General features: G+C 39.1%; 1 long non-coding RNA gene across 1 annotated transcript in view; it reads left to right on the forward strand.

The window, feature by feature from the left end:
* The window catches only part of LOC135968107 (uncharacterized), a 65,689-nt gene that overhangs the window by 15,071 nt on the left and 29,649 nt on the right, over positions 1 to 20,969 (forward strand). The window contains exons 2-3 of the long non-coding RNA XR_010582588.2: positions 4,645 to 4,786; positions 8,519 to 8,718. This is a non-coding gene — a long non-coding RNA (uncharacterized lncRNA). The remainder of the gene's footprint in view (positions 1 to 4,644; positions 4,787 to 8,518; positions 8,719 to 20,969) is intronic.

The raw sequence follows: 20,969 nt of genomic DNA on the forward strand, positions 1-20,969 counted from the left end.
GTGACAAAACAAACCCTATCTCAAATAAATAAATAAATATCTGCTTTTGGCATTTTGGAAAAAGAATAAATGAAAACCTACTCATATTTGCTTTTTTGTTTCAAACATTTTTTAGCCAGGCATTTAAGACTCTGGCTGAGTGTAACCTTTGCCCTTGCCTTTTGGGGGCAAAACCACAGGTATAGGCCAGCCCTGGTGTTCGTGGGAGGATTGTGCCATTCAGCAGTGTCAGGTCATGAAGCACAGATTCTCTCCAACAGTGCTTCATAAATACACCACGTGAATTTGGGAATGCAGTCTGTTTAATTTAAAATTAGCTTATTTCTCCAGAAGATTTTCTCTTTCCTATGAAAACTGTTTTATCTCTCAGGCATTTTAATTTTTTATATTTTTTAATATTTGTCTCAGTCTGTTCACTTAAACTCCTGAAATGAAATCACATTCTACACTGATGGAATTGGTCTAAGAAACACACATGTTCTCTATATTGAGTAAATGCACATTACTAACTCTATTTTAAAACACGCTTTCATTTTAAAAAAGGAAATAAAATAGACATTATAGGCATAGATTATCACATACACAAAAGAAATAATTCATCCTCAGCTAAGAAATCTAGGGGAAAAAAAACGTGTATTTTCTCTCACGATTAATTGCAAGCTACCCTGCCTTACAAAGCCATCATATAAACTATTCAGAGGAAAGAGGTTAAATAGTTCTATAATATAAAGTCTTGGTGAGGGTGTGGGAAACAGGCATTGCTGGTGGGAGTGTACACTGAAATCCCTTCTTTGTAGTGCAGTTTGGTAAAATCTGTCAATATTTTAATATGAACATACTTTGACATCTTAATCTTATTCCTAGGAATCCATTCTGTCATGAACTTGGCATCCCTGCAAAAGCTGCCAAGCCAAACCCAGTTTTTTCCATAATTTTCTTCTGACTCAAAAATGATATTCTCAGTCCTTGTTAGGCCCATTTTTATTTCTTCACACCATCCATTCAACACTTTCACAGTGGTAGGAGAATATGGATTGCCCAGTTCTGGGGTGGTGATTTAATCTTAGTTTAAAGACAGAAAACATAACATAGTATAGTGGACTGGGGAAGCTGTTGGGTTATTTGGTCTTGTTATTGTTGTTCTTGTTTCCTGCCCAACACATTTGGTCCCAGTATCCCATTTGTCTTGGGGAACATTTCCCTAACTCCATATGGTCTGGATGGGGTTGAGCTGTGGTCTGAATGTGTCCTCCCAAATGCATGTGTTGGAAACTTAATCCCCAATGTTGGAAGATGGTGACTTTTGGGAGGTGTTTAGGTCATATAGGCTCTGCCCTCATGAATGGATTCATGCCATTGTAAAAGGGCTCGATGGAAGGAGTTTGAGCCCTTTTGTCCTTCTATCGTCTGCCATAGGAGGACACAGCAAGAAGGCCTTTACCAGATTGCAGATGCTTGTGCCCTGATTTTGGATTTGCCAGTCTCTAGGGATGTAAGAAGTGAATTTCTGTTCTTTCTAAAATTACCCAGTCTCAGGTATTTTGTTATAGTACCACAAATGGACTGACAGGATGTCAATCACTTTCTGGCCACAGGACAGTCATGTGATCCAGACTGGGTCACTCATGGTTCATTATATGCTTGATATACTGATTGGTTTAAGAATGGCCACATGATTCAGCAGGAACAGCTTTCCTTTGAATTGATTCACAAATGTGGTGAGTGAATTGCTTTTCTGCTGCGATGGCTGAGCTGGGAGAATGTGAATCTGGGGCTACCAGTGGGTGCCTTCCCTGGTTGCATGGAGGAACCCTGTCTTCAGTGGAAAGGAAAAGAGTGAGGCCAACAGAAAGAGGAAAACAGAAGCAGCCATGGATAGAAAGAAAGAGAGAGAGAGAGAGAGAGAGAGAGATTGAATGGCAGGAGAGAGAAGGGAAATGAGAGAGAAAACAATGTTATTTACTATGCCTAAATCTAAATTCATCCCCAGACTTCCCTGTTTTATAAGCCAACTTACTTTCCTTTTCTCTTCCTTAAGTTAGTTTGTCTTGAGTTTCTGAACTTGCAAGTGGTAGAATCCAGACTGTCATCTGTCTCCTCCTTTTCTTTGAATTCCATCAAGAATCTACTCATATAATGCCTTAGTGAACCATGTACACTTTACTGAATATTTCACAGATAAGAAAAAAGAGAAGGTTGGCAAGGTATTTGCACAGAATACAGTCTGCAAATCCCCACTGTCATTTCTCGTCTCTCCTTGCCCCATCCTACTACAGGTGGTTTTCCTTCTGATCCTTCCACCTCACAGCCTCCAGCCTCTTTGGTTCCTTCTATATGTAAAACAATTTAGCTACCATCTTTGATTACCAAGCAGTCCCTTGAGATTTTGACTTTGATTCCAAGTACTTTTTCTTTAAAACTAAAATGATCGTATCCATTGTATTTTACTTGTTAGCTGGTCTCAAGCCCATGACCCTTATGACATGACTTTTGGGTAAAGTAGAAGGAAGCATGAGATACACATCCCATGCATGCCCAAAGCAAGTCACTAGCAAACTGCTACTGTGAGAACAACCAGACAATTATAAATCAAGAAAAAGAGACCAGAAATAAAGATGCTTAGATCATCCCTCAGATTAAGTCTTGATCAGTTTACCAGTTCAGCTTCATGGAGGGAAGAAATGGAGCAGAGCATCCCAGAAGGGTTATATCAATGCATCTGTGCATGAGACCTTTTATTATGCAGTGGCTGTGTTCAAGAGTAAACATCAATGGCAGCAGCAGTCATGATGCCAGCTGCAGTGGGAAAGGTGCAGTGGGGGCTGCAGGCTCCATGAAGTTGAGAGGAGCAGAGAACAGGTGGGAGCTTCTGAGTTGGAGGGGTAGACCTCTGCCCTCCTGGGCACAGTGGCAGCCACCCAGCTGTGGCTGAGGACCCAGACATCCCTGTGCTCTTGGGGAACCAGGAAGCACCCCTGCACCTGCAGGCTTCAAAGTGCCTGCTCCCACTGCTTGGCCTCTCCCTGCTCCTAGTGCCTGTTCCAATTTTGGAGCAAAGTTGAGGCCAAGCCCAAGCATTGTTGCAACCTGACCAAGTGTGCACATGCTTGGAGCAGCACTGACATGCCAGCCCCCTGCCACCTCAGCTCCCTTCAGACTTTGGGCTCGGACATGAGCACTGGAGGGAGGATGAGGGGGTGCTGAGGGCAACTCTGCAGGGGCCTGCAGACATCCCTGAGCACAAATAGCTTGGGTGCCATGGGTGCCATAGAGGGCAGGTTGATGGTGGCAGGAGGCAGACAGGCTTCTGGGTGGAAAGGGACATGTCCCCAGTGAAGCCCCACCTTCAAGCCAGGGATGACGTGAAGCCGGGGGGCCAGGCTGCCAGTTCTGCAAATGGGGTGAGAATTTATGGCGCTTTTTCCTGGCCCATCCATGGCCACTCATAGATGAATCAGCATGCACTCCCTCCCCTCTGAAGCCCATAAAAACCCCAGACTCAGCCAGACTCAGGCTGATGATGGGACAACCTTCCTGCTTGCAGATAGGAGCTATCCACTCTGGGTCTCCTCTCTGCTGAGGGCTGGACACTCACTGGTCAACCTGCCTGCAGAAAGGAGTTACTCACTTAGGGTCTCCTGAGAACTTTTCTGCTGCTCAATGAAGCTCCTTTCTGCCTTGCTCACCATTCACTTATTTGTGTACCTCATTCTTCCTGCACGTGGGACAAGAACTCAGGACCTGCCAGATGGCAGGACTAAAAGAGCTAGCTGTAACACAAACCAGGCTGAAATACATGCCCCAGCCACCCTCTCACCATGTTGTGGGTGACAAGGAGAGAAGAGCTATGGCCCTTTGGGCGTCCCAGACCTAGGGGCTCCCTGAACCAAGGCTGTGGCAACCTCTTTGGGGTTTTGCAGTTTCTGGCATCTGCAAACTTCCAGGTGCCACCACATTCCTCTTGTCCAGATGCAGGTGCCCACAGTGGAAGCTGCGTGCAGTAACTTTGGTCCAGCTGCAGCCTTGCATGGAGCTGGCACCTATGCCTGTACCTGGAGCTGCCTGCCCTACCAGTGTGCCTGGCTGTGTGCAGGGTCTGGACCCTGCACTCACCCACCCACACACCCCTCATCACTCTGTGCCTGGCTGGCACTTGGCAGGTGTGGGATCTGGGCCAGTAGTGTGAGCTGAGTGCAGCCTGCTGGGCCAAGTGGGCAGAATGAGCCCAGTGGGTATGAGCAATAGTCAGGCAGAAGGCATCCATGCCACAGAGGTTTCTAGATGGTGAAGTGATATCCCAAGGATTCTGTGACAACATGACCCAGTCAGTATTCTGGAATCAAATTAGTATTCTCCCATTTGGAGGAGAAAAGAAAGGGAGAAGGATGGTGTGTCAGAAACTATTGATTATTCTCACAATAGCAGTTCTTTTCTTTCCCCGCAATAGAAGCCCCCAAATTTAGCTGGGTACTAGCAACTTGGAATAAAAACTATATTTCCAGCAACGCTTGCAGCTAGGTATGGCATATAGCTAAGTTCCGGACAATGGGATATAAGCATAAGGTGATGTGTACAACATGCTGAAAATGTCCTTAGAGATAGGGGATATTCATTCTTTTTTACTTTTTCTGTCTGCTTGGCCAGAATGTGCATGTGATGGCTGGACCTAAAGTAGCTTCTTGGACCACAGGATGGAAGCCATACATTGAAGATGATAGAGCAACAATTGAAAAAGAGCCTGGGTCTCTGATGACTGTAGAGTTGCCATACCATACTTTTGTCTTCTGTAAGTCACTGTTATTATGGTCTCTGCACACTATTACTGAACCTATCTTAACTGATACCAGTGGGGATGCTATCTACTTTATGTGGCATTAATCAAGAAACCTTTGAACTCTATGCTATGAAATTTAGATATTTTTGGTGTATATCATGGGAGCAAATAATAAATGTTTAGATATGAAGAGAAATGTCAGAGGAATAAAATTCATTCACATTTGCAAGAATGTTGCATTTTCCCTTTACATCACTAAGAACTAAGAGTACAATTTCTTAAAGTTCATTTCACCACCAAGTGTGACATTTGTAGTAAGTTTTTAATAAATGATCTTGATGGTTTAAGAAAGTTTCCTTCTGTTCCTCAATTAAATATTCTTTATGTTTAACATCATGAATAAATGTTGAATTTTATTAAATGCTTTTATTGGGCATATATTGTGATGATCATATATTTAAAATTTTTTAATATGGCAAATTATATTAATAGATTTTTATGCCTTAAACTATCTTTACATTCCTGTGATAAACTGGTTAGTTATGATAATTTTTTAAATTATTATTTTGAATTGACTCATTACAATTATACATATTTATGGGGTACAGAGTGATATTTTGATACATGCATACAATGTGTGATGATCAAATCAAGGTAATTATCATCTCCATTACCTCAAACATTTATTATTTCTTCATGTTGGGAACATTCAAAATCTTCTTTTCTAGCTGTTTGAAACTATACAATAAATTATTGTTGACTATAGTCATCCTATAGTGCTATAGAATATGCTAGAACTTATTTCTCCTATCTAACTGTACTTTTGATTTCTTTTTTTTTTTTTTTTTTTTTTTTTTTTTTTTTTTTTTTTTTTGAGACGGAGTCTCGCTCTGTCGCCCAGGCTGGAGTGCAGTGGCACGATCTCGGCTCGCTGCAAGCTCCGCTTCTCGGGTTCACGCCATTCTCCTGCCTCAGCCTCCTGAGCAGCTGGGACTACAGGCACCCGCCACCGTGCCCGGCTAATTTTTTGTATTTTTAATAGAGACGGGGTTTCACTGTGGTCTCGATCTCCTGACCTTGTGATCCGCCCGCCTCGGCCTCCCAAAGTGCTGGGATTACAGGCGTGAGCCACCGCGCCCGGCTTACTTTTGATTTCTTAACCAACCTCTGGCATCCCTTCTTCCTGCTATCCTTCCCAGGATCTAGTACCATCATTCTACTCTCTGCTTCTAAGTCATGATAACATTTTTGCATACATTGCTGAATTCAGTTTGCTAAAATTTTTTTTTATAGTATTTGCATCTATGTTTATACATAAGCTTACATTCAATTTTCCTTTTTATATTTTCTTGCCTGGTCTAAGTGGGGAAATGAGTCTTCTTTTCCATTAGAAACATTTATTTCTTTTTTCTTTTTTGAGATGGAGGCTCACTCTGTTGCCCAGGCTGGGGTGCAGTGGCACAATCTCAGCTAACTGCAAACTCTGCCTCCTGGGTTCAAGCGGTTCTCCTGCCTCAGCCTCCCAAGTAGCTGGGACTACAGGCATGCACCACCATACCCACCTAATTTTTGTATTTTTGGTAGAGAGGTTTCACCGTGTTGGCCAGGCTGGTCTTGAACTCCTGACCTCAGTTGATCTGCCTGTTTTGACCTACCAAAGTGTTGGGATTACAGGCGTGAGCCACTGCACCTGGCCTCTATTATAAACATTTCTAGTATTAAAAAGAGTTACCTGCCCCTTAAAGTTTTGATAAAACTTGTTTGTAGACTCTTCTGGGCATAGTGCTTTCTTGGTATGTCTATTTTTTAAACCTTTGAATTAATTTTTCCAAAAGTTATGAGTGGGTTGATAATCATCTAGTACCCATGATAAGTTGATACCAGATTTTTTTCAGCAATTGTCTGTTTGAATTTGTTAGTTGTTCTTTGGTTTCATCATTGTCTATCCTGTATCAGTTCAATATTTTAAAATATTACTCTTGGATATAGACCTATTTAAGTTTTTTATTTCTTCTTGAGTCAATTTACATAATTCACATTAAACCAAAAATGCCCTTTTTTATCATGAAGTTGTTCATGGTATTTAGTTAACTTTTAATGATCTTTATGTTAAACTCTTTTATTTTTCATAGTGTTTATTTGTGCCTTCTTTTCTTGATCAATCTTGTCAGAGAATTATTTAGACTTTCTTAAACTTTATATAATTCTAATTTTGGGGTGTTTACGCTGTTCTTTTTTTCTAACTTTTAATTGAACATTTAACTCATCTATTTTCTATCTTAAAAATGTAGACATTTAAAGCTATAATTTTTCCTCTTGTATCACTATCTGTAATTCATAAGTTTTAAAATATAATACTCGTAGAATGTCATTCAGGTTTAAACACATCTCAAATTTAATTGTAATTGTTTCTTTCAGGCTACTTTGAAATTGCAGTTTATAATTTTATTGCCTTGTGACCAGTTTATTATGTATGCTATTGATAATTTGTATTTTAAGATTTCCTTTGTGGCCTAGAAGAGTGCTCAATTTTAATAAATTCTCTATATGTGCTCAGGACTTTAATTGTTGGTAACAGTTCCTCATGTATTCTTATATTAAACTTGTTAATATCATTGTATTCAACTTTTCTATATATTGACTTATTTTTTCTGTCTTCTGTCTTCTCTTTCACACATTATAATGGTATTTTGATAATTTATCCTATTTTTTTGCTTTATATATACATAAGACTATATTGTTCATTGCATATGGGTTCAAGATTGTTTCTGATCAACTTTTTTTTTCTGTCACTAAGTCCTAATCCTCTTTATCACTAAAACCAAGGTTTTTCTTAAAGTATCTGTTATCTGATATTACTTTAACTACATCATCTTCATTATTTATAGTATTTGCCTAATATATTTTTCTTTTTATTTTATTTTTTCAATCTTTCTGGGTCATTATAATTTGAGTATTTTCTTACACAAAGCATAGACTAGATTTAAACATTTTCTCAGTGAATCTCTGATTTTTAAAAAGCTAGTTTAGGCCGGGCGCGGTGGCTTGTGCCTATAATCCCAGCACTTTGGGAGGCCAAGACTGGTGGATCACGAGGTCAGGAGATGGAGACCATCCTGGCTATCATGGTGAAACCCCGTCTCTACTAAAAATACAAAAGAAAATTAGCCAGGCGTGGTGGCAGGCGCCTGTAATACCAGCTACCTGGGAGGCTGAGGCAGGAGAATGGCATGAATCTGGGAGGCGGAAGTTGCAATGAGCCGAGATTGCGCCATTGCACTCCAGCCTGGGCGACAGAGTGAGACTGTTTCCAAAAAAAAAAAAAAAAAGGCTGGTTTAACCCATTTATATTTATTGTAAGTTCTGACATGTTTAGTTTGATGTCTGCTATCTTTTATTGTGTTTTGCATTTACTATGCTTTGTTTTTACTTTTCCCTATTACCATCAGTTTTCTCTAGTGTATTCGATTTATTGAGTTTTCTTGGGTGGGCCCTCAACACTTTATTTTAATTACTTTACTAGTTACCTTAAATTTTTAGCATGCATAACTGATATAAAAAAACTCTAAAGTTAATTGTAATATTCTGTTACATTGAAATGTGTCTCTCAGTATTCAGGTGCTTGTGTAGTCTGCTCCTCTTGAATCTGGGCTTGTCTTTAACCAATAGTATGTGGCAGAAGTGACATCAGATCTGAATATAACATTTTAAAAGGCCTAATGGCTTCTGCTTTTGCACTCTTAGGTGCCATGGGCTAACTTGCTGGAGAGCCACATGGAGAGACTGTATGGAAAAACCACACGGAGAGGGAGAAGCCTTTAGACCACATGGAAGAGAACTGAGGAATTGAGCTGACAATGAGAACTGAGGTCCCAGCACATGGTCCCAGTTGTGTGTTCCAGTCAGCTTCTAGCTGTTTGAACCATCTCTATACTAGTAAACAGGTAATTAATTAATACAAGTAAATTAAAACTAGTAATAAAGTAATTAATACAAGCATTAAGGGAGTGAAAAGAAACCGTTTACCCACAGAATTGTGGGCCAATAAAGTGGTTGTTGTTTTAAGCCTCTGATACTTGGGATCTATTTCTACATGATAACAGGTAAATGAAATGTTAATGAAATCTTGTCCCTCATACTAAATTGCATACCATTCTTATTTTTAAATTCCAGTTTCTCCCATGCTTGCCAATATTCCACACTATAGTCTTTTTGTGGTTCTATTTTCCCTTTAAACATCTCAAAATTAATCGTTTAAATCAGTTTGTAGTTAATAATTCATTGGATATACCCACATGTTATCCAGTTTTTTTGCTTAATGTTGCTTCTTACATCCCCATATTCATTTTGTGTCCTGTTTCTTGTTTACTTAATTATATTGCTTTGTTGATTACCCAGCAACAACTGAGTGATAAAAAATGGTAAGCTCAGTTTTTATTAGCTGAAAAGTATTCATTTTGTCCTTACATTTAAATCATAGTTTAGCTTGATATGAAATTTTAGATTGACATTTATTTTCTCTTAGCAATTTGAAGATAATAGACTATTACCATCTGGTTTTTGTTGTTGCTATTGAGTCATGTGCTGTTTGAGTCTAAATTTCATTTCTTCTTAATGTATGTGTTTTCCTCAGGTTGCTATAACATTTTTCCTCATTACTCTACTTATTATGCAGAATCACTATGAAATAGCCAAATAAATTTACTTTTCTTTTTTTTTTTTTTTTTTTTTTTTTGCTCATAACACATACTTCCACAATCTGAAGATTCTTTCATCAGGTTAGGCCTTTTCACTCTAAGGCCATATTCTTTTCACTTGACTAGCTTTTTATTATACAGCAGTCACACTATGGAAGGCATGTAGTTGTGAAGATTTTGCATTATTCAAAATTCATGTAAGTCAAGACTAATCCTTACCTCACACAGAGAAATCTTAGTAGAAAACAACAGCATGGATTACTTTACAAAGTGAATTTAGGTACAATAAAATGTTTGATCATCAGATATGAAACTGGTGCAAACTTAGCAAAATATGAAGGGTCTCTTTAAGATTTAATGAGGAAAGAAGGCTTGTTTAGGTTGGAAAAACAGCTTCTAGGTTTTGAAGCATTCACTTTTAGATTTCTTTGAAATTAAAAAGGTGGAAACTGTTTCAGTAATCATTGTTTATTTTTTCATAAAATGCTAAATATTTTTCCTAATGTTCTGTGCATATTGAATTAGTAAACGAATATGTGAAAGAAAGTAAACAACTAGCCTAGGTTTTCTGTTCAAAATGTTTTTCTACCCTCTCTTGGGAAGTGACAGACTAAGAAACAGCAAGGATTAAGAGGGATCTAAACAAACCAATCAAACAACAGGTTCTAATTGACATATATGGAACACCCCCACCAAATCAGAACAGAAGACACAGTTTTTTTTTCAGGCTACATAGAACATTTCCAATAGATCATATCATAGGCCATTAAAGAAAAAACTCTCAACAGAAGAATTGAAATCATACAGAGTATGTTCTCTGACCATAATGAAATTAAACTAGACATTAATAACAGAAAAATGATAGAAAAATCTCTAAACATATGGAAATTAAATAATATACTTTTAACTAATCCATGGGTCAATGGGGAATTCTCAAAGGAAAGAAAATACATAGAACTGAGTGAAATGAAATACAACATATCAATACATGTGGGATGCAACTAACGCAGTCCTGAGAAGGAATTTATAGCAGTAAATGCTTAATTAGAAATGAGGAAAGGATTCAAATCAATAATTTAAGTTCATAACTTGAGAAACTTTAAAAAAAAGATAAAAATAAATCCAAAGTAAGCAGAAGAAGGAAAACAAAGTAAAAACAGAAGTCAATGCAGTAGAAACAGGAAAACAACAGAGATAAATCAATTAAAACAAAAGCTAGTTCTTTGAAAAAAACTAATAAAATTGATAAACCTCTAGCAAGACTGACCAAAATAAAAAAGAAGACATAAATCACCAAAATCAAAAATAAAATAGGAGATATCACTACAGATCTTATAGCTATTAAAAAGTTAACAAAAGAATGCTACAAACAACTTTATGCTTATATATTTGATCACTTAAAGAAGTGGGTCAATTTTTTAAAAACCTAAAACTACCCACTCTCAACTAAGACGAAATAGACAATCTGAGTAGCTATAACCATTAGAGAAATTAAATTCATAGTTTAAAAGCTCGTGAAAAATAAATCTTCAGTCACAGATGTTTTCACAGGTGAATTTATCCAAACATCTAAAAAAAATTAGCACTAATTTTAAATAAACTCTTCCAGAAAATAGAAACAGCGGAAGTACTTCCCAACTAATTTTATGAGCCCAGTATTACCTTGACGCTAAAATATGACATAGACAGTATTTAAAAATAAAGAAGAAAGGAAAAGAAATCTGCAGACCAATATCTTTCATGAATTTAAACATAAAAATCCTTAACAGTTTGGTAATTTCTTATAAGGCTCAAAGTTAAAAACAAGATAAACTTATTTTGTGGGTTACTTCTGAAAGGGGAAAGAAAATAGTAAGATGGATAAATGTGCTATTAACTAACAAGCAGTAAAACGACCCTTCTTGGTTCTGGTGTTTTTTCAGCTGAGTCAGTTATATTAAGAATCATCTTCTCTGCCGGGCTCACTCCTATAATCACAACACTTTGGGAGGCCAAGGTGAGAGATTGCTTGAGCTCAGGAGTTCAAGGTCAGCCTACGCAACACAGCAAGACCTGCAACAACAACAAAAACTAGCCAGGTGGGGTGGGGCTCACCTGTAGTCCCAGCTACTCGGGAGGCTGAGATAGGAGGATCGCTTGAGCCCATGAGGTAGAGGCTGCAATGAGCCATGATTGTGCCATAGCAGACAGAACGAGACCCGAACTAAAAAAAAAAAAAAAAAAAAAAAAAAAAAAAAAAAAAAAAATCTTCTATAATTAACAGAGTACGGTTGTAAAGAAGACACTTCCCTTGAATGTAGTCAGGCAGTATTTTTTTGATAATCAAATGGTTAGGACCTTTTTTCTTAGAATTCAGATTGTACATGGCATCATATGACCGAAGGGACATTTCTCTTGAAGTCTATCTGTACTATCTTTCTACAGTGGCAAAATTGTTCTCTCTACTGCATTTGTAATAATGATGATTACTATTATTAATACTAATAGCCCCAACAATATTATGCAGTATAATGGCTCAGTGATTATACTGAGAAGTTTGATGGAATTACTTTCCTGAGCTCATTCTAAAATTTCTTCTTGCTCAATATTATCTTGTTATTTCTGTTCATTTGTCCCTTACAATCTCCTACCTATTATTTCCCTGTAATTAGAAGCTCATGGGGGTGAGGCTTTTTCATTTTGGTTTCCTCTTCACTGCCTGGAGCACTGTGGACACTGTTTCTCTTTTGGTGTTGACATCTTCAAATGGAGACTGATGGCTTCACAAGTTAGGACAGTCACTGCATCAACCAGGACTAATTTGATAATATTCTTCAAGCTCATTATAATATTGGCTCTTTCCCAAACACCTTGATTTTTTGAGAGATTAGTGCTAAGAAACCAGACTTATTCATTCCATTAAGACTTTGAAAATCCAACCCAAAATGCTCAGTCACTTTTTGTGACTCTATTTGCAGTAATATTTAATTTTTAAAATATTTAAGGTCATGATAAATTTGACATTTACCAAGTAAACATTGATAAATGTTGATATTACTATTTTCAGGTTTATTGTTATGTAGCATCTGAATCAGTGAATTTACACACTCTTAATTGGGGGAATAAAGTGCACAAAAAAATTAACTAAGCAGCAATTGCACCATCTACTGCTCTGATGCTTTTGAAAAAGGAAGTAAGTGACTGAGATACACAAACCCAAGCAACTTGCAGCAAATGTATCTAAACTACAGTAAAGTGACAGGATAAATAAACTAGACGTTGCTCCTTGAAAGGACCATTTTCTCTACTGGACCTGTCAAAACAGTGAACCCAATGACAGTGTTTAGAAAATGTTCACTGAAACGGACTCACAGACCAAAGTATACACAAACCTGCTGTTGAAAGCTATTCTCTGAGGATGACGATAATAAATCAAAAAACAAGTCTCCTGCAAATAGAATTTATGTGGACTGGTGTCTTCTTCGCTGAATATCACCTTCATAGAAAATGTGATACACCCTGATTTGAGATGTTTAGTCCCTCATCTACAGGAAGCACCACTCATGTTAGAGAAGGAAACCTCAGACCACTCACATGAGAGCTAGCTCCCACAGAGGCAGTGAGAGCTGGATCTGAACCACGGAAGTACTTACTCATGCAAAGCGTGGCTTCATATTTGAACCAGGGAGATTCAGGTGTGGGTTTCTGTTCTGCCATGGAGTAAACACCTCTCTGCCCAAAATTACAAACTCAAACTTGGTACAGTTTCCTCAGACCAACTAAATAATACACCTAAGCTTGGACAAAGTCTGGGGGAACACCAAAAAAAAATTTTTTTTTAATGATTTCTTACCTGAAGGGAGAAGGAACCTAATGATAGTAGTGTCATGCAGGGTAAAGGTGGACAAGGTTAATATGATATAGCAGGTGTGGCTTGAAACTGGGCAGTGGAGGCTGCAGAACAAAGGCTCCTGACCATTGTTGCTGTCTAGATTAACTTAGATATTCGGCAATGCCATTTCCCATCTCTGTCTAGAACGATAGGCCTCTTCAACCACAATGGTCTCTTTGCCTTGAATTCTTCCTATCAGATTTCTTTTTCAATGGTATCTCTACTCAAGATTGCTAAAACCAGAAGCAACTGGCAGAAAACATTTTATTTCCAGCAATACTTGATTATCTCTTCTGTTGGTCAAAATGGTTTCAAATGCAATCTCTTCTTCATTAAAATCAGGCCGGGCACGGTAGCTCACACCTGTAATCCCAGCACTTTGGGAGGCCAAGGCGGGTGGATCACCTGAGGTCAGGAGTCCGAGACCAGCCTGGCCAACATGGCAAAACCCTGTCTCTACTCAAATACAAAAATTAGCTGGGTGTAGTGGTACATGCCTGTAGTCCCAGCTACTCGGGAGTCTGAGGCAAGAGAATCACTTGAATCCAGGACTAGATTGCACCACCGCACTCCAGCCTGGGCGACAGAACAACACTCTGTCTCAAAAAAAAAAAAAAAAAATCAGAAAATGTTGAACTTGATTTTCTTTCTTCTTCACTGAACTTAAATGTACCCAATATCTAAATGTTCCTAGAAATCTGTATTGGAGCCATAAATAATACCCTTTGCTCTATGCCCAGATCTTTGTACTACAAACCTCTTTCTAAGAGATACACATAACGTCTAGCGCTACAGGTGCTACTAGAGTAAAAATCCTTCTTTATTTGCCATGGCCCCTTATTATCATCATGGCCCCTTATTGTTATCATGTCTAGCTATAAAAAAAACTCAATTTAATTAACAAATAGATTTCTTTATTGTCCAAATGTCCAAAAATAATATAAATCAATGGTCTAATGCAAAAACACAGGAAAATTTCTCTCTCTTTTTTTTTGTTATCAGCTGTCTGCTGACCTTAGATAAATCACCAGATCACCCTGACTCCCAGCTTCCTCATCTGTAATACAAAGGAACTGGTCTAGGTAATCCCCAAAGTCTCTCCCTGCTCTAAAAATTCCCAATTCTACAGAGGACCAAGAGAAAGTAATTTCTTCCCTAATTATTCTATAAAGTTTCTAATTATCAATCCCATTCTTCTGGTTGCTTTGTATTCAAGCCTGGATTGCTATAATTATTTAAGGGTAATTATCATATTTAAATATAAGTGTTTAAACTATAAGGGACCATGGCCGTAGGAACCTTAGCATTAATTAGGCCATGTGAGACTTCACTAAATTAAAAAATAAAAAAAACCTCTGGGTTTCATCAACTATCAAGTCATCTGAGCTTGCTCTGGCCTTGATGAGCTTTTAATAAGCTGTGTGACTCACCCGGAAGACAGAGCAATAGATTCTCCTAGTGTTTTATACTGTTTGTTGGTAAAAGCGCCTAAGGGAAGATAGGATATACAGTTGCCCGTCAGCATCTTGGAGAGAGATTGAAAATGAAATTGCTACTTCAAAGGCAGAAAAACACAATGTCCTCAAGTTTCTTATGTAGAAATAATGATAAATAAACGCTATCTTATCTCTGGAGTAATTGGCAATAATGTCGCATGAAAAAAATACTTATGCTATCCCAGCAAAGAAAAAGTGATGATAATAAGGGGCCATGGCAAATAAAGAAGGATGTTTACGCCAGTTTAAAAAGATCATCTTTCCCTGTTTCCTTTCCTCTTTTGACTGCTGACCTGCTGTATTATAACAGTGATAAGAGACATTTTGAGAGGTTTTACAAATACTGACTCTGCAACTTGGAGTTATCAGTAACTTTGTCCCGTGTCCTTTCTTTAGGCAAAAGAAAATAAAAATAAACGTGCACTGCAGTTTATCTTAGAATTGAGTATTGTGAGGGGAAAAGGGGGCCTAAAAAGTCACAGATACATTTGACTAGAGGAAGTAGGAATATAGTTTAAAACCAAGACGATGATAGCTCAAACTGTTATGACCACTCAATATTTTCTGCTTTTTAAAATGTAGTTGATACCTGCATTATGATAATATAGATAATTGCTAAGTATGAAATGGTAAGACGGTTGTACAGATTTCAGGTGATTGTAATCCGAGATGGTTAGCCAATTTGAACAATATTATTTGTGTATATCAGTGTGTCTCATTCAGGGGTGAGTTTTCTCTCAGGAGACATTGGCAATTACTGGAGACATTTTTGGTTGTCACAACTTTGGAAGGTCTGCTGGCATTCAGTGAGTAGAGGTCAGGGGTGCTGCTAATCATCTTTCAATGCACGGGAAAGTCCCCGACAACAGTTACCCAGTCCGACATGCCAATAGTGCTGAAGCTGAGAAACCCTGATGAGCATTATAAGGATAAAATTAATAAACATTTGGTGTAGACCAATGACTTCCGTGGTATGCCTTTTTAGGGAAGGAACAACTCTGTTCCTAGATAGTTGGAAGATTGACCAGCTAGATAAGGCCTCCAATATGCCAAGCCTGGTGTCAGGAAACTCCCTGGCTGAGACGGGGCTGCTAGGCCATGATTTAAGGTACCCGATCCAATGTGCATGGCCAGAGATCACCAAACTGCACCTGAGTTGGGGAATTCTTGGATTATGTCACCGATCTTAGGTAGAGTGTAAGAAACCCTTGTAGTCCCTAATTCAACCAGAAGGAAGAATTCAGGCTTCTTATATCTGCACATAGAAAACTGTGGCTCTCCTCAAGTTAGCCAAGGTACAGACCGGAAAACGAGTAGTAGTTGCAATGATGAAACAGTCTGCACATAAGCAACTCGATCAGCCAGAGCAGGGAGGGGTAAACATAGGTATGTGTGAGTGTGTTAGCACGAGTGTGAGTCTGCGTGTGCATGTGCCCCTGATGAGGCATGCTGGTGAGGTCAGTCTTCTAAGGACCACAGATTTAGCCCAGGGACAGCGTGAGGCATCAGCCTTTAATTTCTGTAGACTTCAGGTGACATTCCATCTATTAGACTATATTTCACAGGTATGCTTGCAAATGGGAACGTGAGAAATGTGTTCTTAAAATTTGATGTGGCTCATCTGACTTTGCCACATCAAATCAAAATGTCCTTCATCTCAGAGGTACCGCAGGTGGATTCTCCAGATTTCAGAGGAGGTACTAGAGAATAATAATCTCATCAAAGATATTCCTGCCTTTTGTGTCCTAGGGTCTGTGACACATAGGCCCTTAGTTATTATGAGGCCTTTAAGTCTTCTGTGGGGAGTGCGTTCGGGGATGATGGAGAGAAACTTTATGTGTTTAATTCAGTTGTACTCATTATTAAAGCTTACTCAATATATTTACAGTACAATATAAAACTTAAGGTGATGTCTGGATCAAACTATCTATTAAACAAATTGCAATATATTTTGGAACTTTATTCTAATTTTCCCATTAAAGTAATTATCTAAATTCATTTATAAACTTCATACACCACCACTTGTAGTTTTTAGTTCTATAACATATGCGTACGTATATGAGTACAGTGTGTATTCTTTGCTTTTAGGAAATCCAGTATAGGAAAATCTAAAGTTGGAAAACAGATAACCCTCAAGGTGATTATTTATGTGATCAAATAATTGGTTTCTTTCCAAAAGTCCCTTTCAATGAAAAAAAAAATAGAATAAAAAACCAAATCAAATCTATAAATATAAATTAAATACCTAATCTTATGAGCAAGACAGAAGAGAATGAATATACAAAGAAGACCAAGATTAATTTTGGGTCTTTAAGATTTTATAGGCTGGGCATGGTGGCTCTCAGCCTGTAATCCCAGCATTTTGGGAGGCCAAGGAGGGTGGATCACCTGAGGTTGGGAGATCGAGACCATCCTGGCTAACACAGCGAAACCCCGTCTCTACTAAAAATGCAAAAAGTTAGTCAGGTGTGGTGGCACATGCCTATAATCCCAGCTACTCAGGAGGCCGAGGCAGGAGAGTCGCTTGAACCCGGAAGGCAGAGGTTATGGTGAGCCAAGATCACGCCATTGCACTCCAGTCTTGGCAACAAGAGCAAAACTCTTAAAAAAAAAAAAAAAAACTTTATATAGTTTAAGTGGCTTCAAAAGCGTCATTTACATATCATTAACCACATGACTGGTGGGTAGAGTTATTTCTGTCCATTAGATTCCCTCCTCAGGGAGCCACTTATCCCTGTTTCGGCCTGCATGATCTTATGTCTTTTTTTTACATAAACCTATAAGTCTTTGAATGTTTTTCTACTTTCTGGTACGGAACAGGCTTACCTTGTACTTTCCCTCTCCCAGCCCTGAACCTATTCAGTTTCTCCAAGAAGCCCAGTGCAATGATATTTAGAAACCAAAATCAGGGCATCAGATGTGTTCATTGCTACTGAGCTATTACTGCTTCTTAGCCCTTTTAGTAGAGACAGTTAGAATACATATTTATTTAAATTGTGACCGATTCACACTGAATCCCCTGTTCCCAATCCAAAACCACAGGGTTTTTCCTTTAATGGAAAGGCATTCTGCATTCTTTAACTCAAATCAGTGATCCCTAGTCAGGAGTGCTTCTTGTCTCATATTCAAGTTTGTAATCATTTATTTCTTATTTTGCTCCTAAAGTGACTCAGTAAGGGAAAACTGATGTGAAGGCTGATTAGCTTTTACTGTGATCCCTTTTTCTAAGGAGCTTTCAACAGTTTCCATTCATTTTGCCTGACTCAGAAGGTACAATCTCTTATTTCTTTTAGTACCTTAAAAAACAAACAAATAAAAACACCACTTTCCTAAATCCTATGTATTTCACATATGTCTAAGGTTTTGAGGACAACCCAACCTATACAGCTTTCTCCAAGGATTGTGGAGGAGAGGGAACAGAACAGAGAGGGGGTGACTGCCTCGTGATCTTGTGCAGTTCACTGCTTACTGTTTGAAGTCTTGAGACTAGGAGACTCATATTTCTGCTACCAGATAATTAAGATACAACATCTTAATTATCCTTCTATCATCATGCAGTTCAATGGTGTGCTGTGTAAAATTTTGCTGAACTTAGTATTTTCACTGGTTCCAAAGGGCTGCACTATTTCATAAAAAAAGAACTGTGTTTCATAACAAAGCATGGCATAATTAACGTGACTGTAACAGTGACAAAAATGTGAATTTCCTCCTTCTCTTTCCTTTCTTTGAAGTCAAATGGGGAACCAAAATGGAATGTAAACGGAAGCCTTCTTTGTCTTTCTTCTACCAAGCTTTGTTTGAGGTTCCAAGTTCAATACACAGCTAGCACTGAGGAGGGTGTAGCAAATTTTCCAGCAGCTGCAGCCAGGATTAACCGCCTTGCCTTCTTCCTTTGCCAAATCCATTCGTAAAACAAAACTGAAACAGGTCCTGAAGCTTTGTCATCTTTGAAATTGAGGCCCAACACACGGTGCAGAAAGTGCCGGACTTCAGAAAATCTGGGTTTGGGACCAGTTTTTCCGCCTTAGTGCCAAGTGGCCTTGGGCAAAGCATTGGTTCTCTTTGAGCCTGTTTCCTTCCCTGTAAAGCAAAAATAAAAGTCACCGTCTTGCTTACCTCATAAGGGCGTTTGAGGCTCAAATTAAATGTGATAATGTCAAAGAGCTTTGCGAACTCTAAAGAACTATAAATATAAGGTGTTATTAGAAGCTGTTGAAAGTAAATAATGAGGCAGCTTAATTCAAGTAATTTCAAATGCCTCAGGGTAAAAAGAGCTGTGTGAGAGTGTTAGATATTTGCACCGCCCTGTGGTAATAAGAGAAGAGAGGGCGGGCTGAGGTGGGGAAGGTAGCATGACTCCTCTTCCCTGGTAAAGGTGGGCTGGGCTTGGGGAGGGAGATATTGAAGTTGGGGAAGGCAGGAGACGTCATCACAGCAGTTTGTAGAATGGAATTATGATGATGAGATGGGGTTTAGCTAACAGGAGAGAGAAAGATGGTAGGAACAGCCAGATGTGCTCCAGAAATAGCAGAAGTAGAGCAAAAGATGTGGCTCAGAAATAGCAATAAAAACATAAGTAAATAAATCAGAAATCAAGGCCGATAAAGGTCAGAGGAGAGGGCTACACATATAGGGAGAGCCTGGGGGGAAAGGAGTCTCCAGGCTTAGTGACAAAGGAGCCTGAAATGGGGATCCCAGGGTGTCAGCAGCTGATGTCCTGAGCCAGCGGTCTCCAGACACTCGTTCGCATTTATGAGTGCCTACTGTGTGCCAGGCACTAGAAAGAAGACTCTGTTTTCAAACAAAATCTTACAAGAGCAAGATTATGTAAAATAGAAAAATTTGACGCTGCGCTGTTGAAGCAAGGCCTGGGGGACTCAGGGCCATTCAGCTTTCCTCTGGATCCCGTTGGTAGCTCCCAAAACATCTCTGCAGGGAGTGAGGCCTCTACTGAGAGACAGAGATAGTACCACTCATCCGTGTTAACTCCAGCACCTAGCACATGATAAGCGTTAATATTTCCTGCATAAATGAGTGCATGTATGCATGAATGAATGCACAAAATAGAGAATGGGTGGTCTGTAGGAAAGAATTCAGATAAATGGATGCAGTGGATTCCATAACTGCATAGTGAGGCTATAACTTAGCAACCATGAATAGTTAGTACATAAAGGTTTCTCAATCTTCAGACATGGAATGGTGGGTGGGTCACTGTGACTGGCTTGTCAGAGGCCGAGGGAGACACATCCGTGTGTGTCCAGCCACGGCAGCCAAAGTTAAAGAGCATAAGACAAGACAGTACAAGAGAAAGCTTCTAGTGACAATGTTTTGGTCACCTCATTGCAAAAACACAACTAGTCCAGTGCTCTGCTCCCGTGTGGTGGGGCAGGCTGTCTTCAGAATCACAGAACACAAGAAAGACAGCTGACATTTATCGTGTGCTACTTGCCAGGCACAGAAGCAGTCCTTTTATGTGTGGTGGGTAGAATAATGGCCCCGTAGAGACGTCTATATCCCAATCCCTGTAGCCGATAAATATTCGATATTACGCGGCAATGGAGAAACTAAGGTTGCTAACCAGCTGACCATGAGGTGGGGAGGGTGTCCTGGATTATCCAGGTGGGCCCCATGTCATCACAGCATCCTTGCAAGTGACAGTGGCAGGCAGGCGAGTCAGAGAAGGAGCTGTAAGGACAGGAGCACATGTTGGAGTGATGTGATGTGATGTGATGTGATTTGAAGACTTGACTGCTCACTGCTGTTTTTGAGATGGAAGAGGGCCACAGACCAAAGCAAGGCAGGCAGCCTCTAGGAGCTAGAAAAGCAAGGAAATAGATTCCCCCCTAGAGCCTCCTGCTGATACCTTGATCTTAGCCCCGCAAAACCCAGTTCAGACTTCTGACCTCCAGAACTGTAAGATTAAATAATTTGTGTTGTTTTCAGCTACTACATTTATGGTAATTTTTTTTTTTACAGCAGCCATAGGAAATGAATACAGATGTTCTCACTCCACCTTCATGTGACAGCCCTAACAATTGGGTACTTACTGTCGGCGTTTTCCAGATGAGTAGAATGAGGCACAGAGAGGTTGGATCACTTGACCTAGTGCTGCAGCAGGTGGCCTGACTCCA

Source organism: Macaca fascicularis, chromosome 17 (assembly GCF_037993035.2).
Source record: "Macaca fascicularis isolate 582-1 chromosome 17, T2T-MFA8v1.1".
NCBI lineage: Eukaryota > Metazoa > Chordata > Mammalia > Primates > Cercopithecidae > Macaca > Macaca fascicularis.